The sequence below is a fragment of the Alosa sapidissima genome, chromosome 7 (assembly GCF_018492685.1).
Source record: "Alosa sapidissima isolate fAloSap1 chromosome 7, fAloSap1.pri, whole genome shotgun sequence".
NCBI lineage: Eukaryota > Metazoa > Chordata > Actinopteri > Clupeiformes > Clupeidae > Alosa > Alosa sapidissima.
Window position 1 is genome coordinate 616,595 of NC_055963.1, and position 3,702 is coordinate 620,296.

Genomic DNA, 3,702 nt, shown 5'->3' on the forward strand with positions numbered 1-3,702 from the left:
CCGCCATGTGGAACTGCACTGTGACTGCGCAGCCAAACGTGTTACTGCTTCACATCAAGCCTGATATACTTGAATTACTGCATACTGCATATCAATGTAAATATACAGGTCACACAAGCACAAGTTTAAACTTCATGTAACTGTTAAGACTATAGAAATATACAACACAACTACCTCTATTTTTTTTTTATATATATGTCCTATATTTCTATTTTGATACATACATGTTCTATATTTCAGTCTTGCACTTTAACTTAATGTTTATTGTCTATGGCTATGTCCATAGTATGTCTATGTCTGTATTTAAAGCATGTCTATGTCTGCATGGGAAAGTAAGAAACGAAATTTCAATTCTTTGTATGACCAGTGCATGTAAAGAAATTGACAATAAAAGCCGACTTGACTCGACTTGATACTGCCACCTATACATCCTGCCTCAGATCATACTATACGTCCTGCCTCAGATCATACTATACGTCCTGCCTCAGATCATACTGCCACCTATACATCCTGCCTCAGATCATACTATACGTCCTGCCTCAGATCATACTGCCACCTATACATCCTGCCTCAGATCATACTATACGTCCTGCCTCAGATCATACTATACGTCCTGCCTCAGATCATACTATACGTCCTGCCTCAGATCATACTGCTACCTATACATCCTGCCTCAGATCATACTATACGTCCTGCCTCAGATCATACTGCCACCTATACATCCTGCCTCAGATCATACTATACATCCTGCCTCAGATCATACTATACATCCTGCCTCAGATCAGACTTTCTTGATAATCCAAGAAGAAGTTTCTAGAAGGTGACAAAGAGTTCAGATCCTTCCTCACTCTCTCAGGCTTGAATGTATTAGGGACATGTTCCTAACCTTTGCAAACACAGAGGAGCTCATCAAATAAGGGATTAAGATTTTCCCCCTTTTCCACCCTCACCACAGAGGACAAGTCTGGACAAGCAGGAAGAGGAGTGACCAATGTGGACGAGCAAGAAGAGGAGTGACCAATGGGGACCAATGGGGACAAGCAGCTCGGTGGAGTGACCAATGGGGACAAGCAGGAAGAGGAGTGACCAATGGGGACCAATGGGGACGAGCAGGAAGAGGAGTGACCAGCGCCGACTGGAGGCCGCTGCAGGGGGCGCTCAACGCTCTGGCGATCTCAACAACCCCCCGGCGGTCTTTCAAAACTCTCTCTCAATCCGGTCCTTGGAGCCCTTGGAGCCACTACTATTCTTATTAGCAGAAACAGAGCCGGGCTATTTTAGAGGGTCACCCTCCATCCTCCTAGGGGCTTTGTCCAAAACCTCGTCTTTGTTCCAAATGAACTGAACCTCTGTGGCAGCATGAGGGGGCGAAGAGGAGTGTGGGTAAGCAGATGGGAAGCAGCAGATGTCATGGGGTCCATCGCCATGGCACCCTGTGCTCCCTCCGCTCAGTCTCAGCATACAGACAGCTTCTGCTCTCATGCAGATAGACAGCTTCAGTAGACAGACAGCTAGTGGCCATTCACTAGTTCACACATAGGTCATCCATAGTGGCCTTTCACTGACTAGTGGTGGAGCATACAGTATAAGAAAGAGATACACGACTTTATGCTTATACTGTTTGAAAATGGGTGGTATTGGTGACGTTTTCACAAGCGAGGGCGTGTCGAGGTGTAATGCGGAGAGGCTAATGGCCTGACAGTCTGAACACAAAGGTCTCAGGGTCATGAGGCTTGACGGTCTGAAGCCGGCTATACACTCTGCAGTGACCATTTAAACACAATTGTTGCTGCCAGGCATCAGCCTACGAATTTTGTAAAAAAGTAAATCATGCATAATTAAAAGAAATAACTAGGCTTAGACTTAGGCTATCGTAGACCTCTTCCATTACAGCACAGCACACGCTCTATGAAGGAATGAAAGCGGCTGCCTTATCTCGCAATAAGCGGATGGAAATCCTGACACTCTTTCAACTACATGAAACTTAATAGTGAACCATCAAATACCCCACAGATTTCAGTGGTCATCAGTCCCGATATTTAGCAATATAATCAAACAGTCCAAACGTAAATTAAATCCCAAATCGAACATCTTCTGCTTTTGATAGCCTACCGGTATGCCGCTCCAAGCGAAGTAGGCCTTAGGCTATGTCTCACAATAAAACGCACCAGATAAGAAATAAAGGCCTAGCTGCCTCGAATACAAGCCTGCCCCAAGTAAAGGTGCTGTGCTTTGTGCAGCCTAAATGAAAGATCCCAGCCATAATTTGAGGATTTATGATAGTCTGTCTCCTAAACATTCCTCACCCGTTATCTAGACATGCATGAAAACATTTGAAAACAAAACTCACTGACATATTTGTAATATTTGATCGCTGTTTTGCTACAAATTATCTTTCACGTAATGAATTGCCTACTATGCGGTTCCTGATCGCTAAACTTTTGTTTTCCTTTCCTGTCGATAGCGGTTGATGTTGAAGCACCTAGGCTATAATTTGACTTCAGCGGTGACAAATCCTGCTGAGAGAGAGAGGCACCCGCAAAGTGGTCCTGCGTGCGTATGTGTGTGTCTGCATGGGGCTACATTCAATTGAAGTCAGAGTTGGTCCGTCCAGTCAATAGTCCCGCATTCAGGCCGCTCCATTATTAGATTAACGTTATCAGACTGCGCTGTAAAATGTGTGCGGGAATTTCTCGCATTATGATGGCTAGAGTTGCGGGACTTGCTTAATAACTTATACGCAATACCCGCAATCCCGTGCTGAAATTTACACCCTGGTTTTCAATGCACATCTTTTTCCACAGTGAAGAGATGTGTTTTGAGGTGTTTTTTGAACAGGCCCACAGAAGAGGCACAGCGGAGGAAAAGGCCCCCAAAGGTCTTCAGTCTGGTGCGGGGTGTAGCCAGCTGGTCCTTGTTAGAGGACCAGAGGGACCGCTGAGGGCTGTAGGGGTGGAGTAGGTCAGACAGGTGTCCAGGGGCCAGAGCACGGAGGGACTTGTAGGTGAGAGGCCAGAGCGCGGAGGGACTTGTAGGTGAGAAGCGGGATTTTGTAAATGATGCAGAATTTGACTGGTAACCAAAGGAGCATGAGGGTGGGCGCTGAGTTCTAGACACATTATATATCATATACATGCAATATATATAATATACATGCAATATTATACATGCAATATTATTGCAGCCTGTCCAGGGCCTTGGAGGGAGACCTGTGAGTATGACATTGCAGTAGTCCAGACGGGAGGAGATGAAACAGTGGATAAGGGTTTCGGTTACTAAGTCGGATGGTGAGGATCGAAGTCTTGAGATGTTTTTCAAGTGATAGAATGCAGATTTTGTGGTGTTTTTAATGTGGGATTGGAATGACAAAATATCAGTGCTGTTTTAAAACTGTTAGGACCCCCTAGTGCGTCTAGTTCATCATTTTTTTTCTGGGAGAGGACCCCCAGGACCAACACCACATCTGCAGTGCAGGTGGGCATGGAGCGGGCTGGTGGAGGAGGAGGAGGGGGCAAGCGCATGTGATCAGTGGTTTCATAAGGAATGAGTGAAGACGCTGAGCTGGATCACATGCACTCAGTTTGAGAGAGGGTGCCACCTGGTGGCATGAAGCTACAGTAATGTAATAGAACAGAGAAATTGACTACATATCCCATCGATCCATTCACCTCGGAAATTACGTTATTTCCTATTTACCTTCAG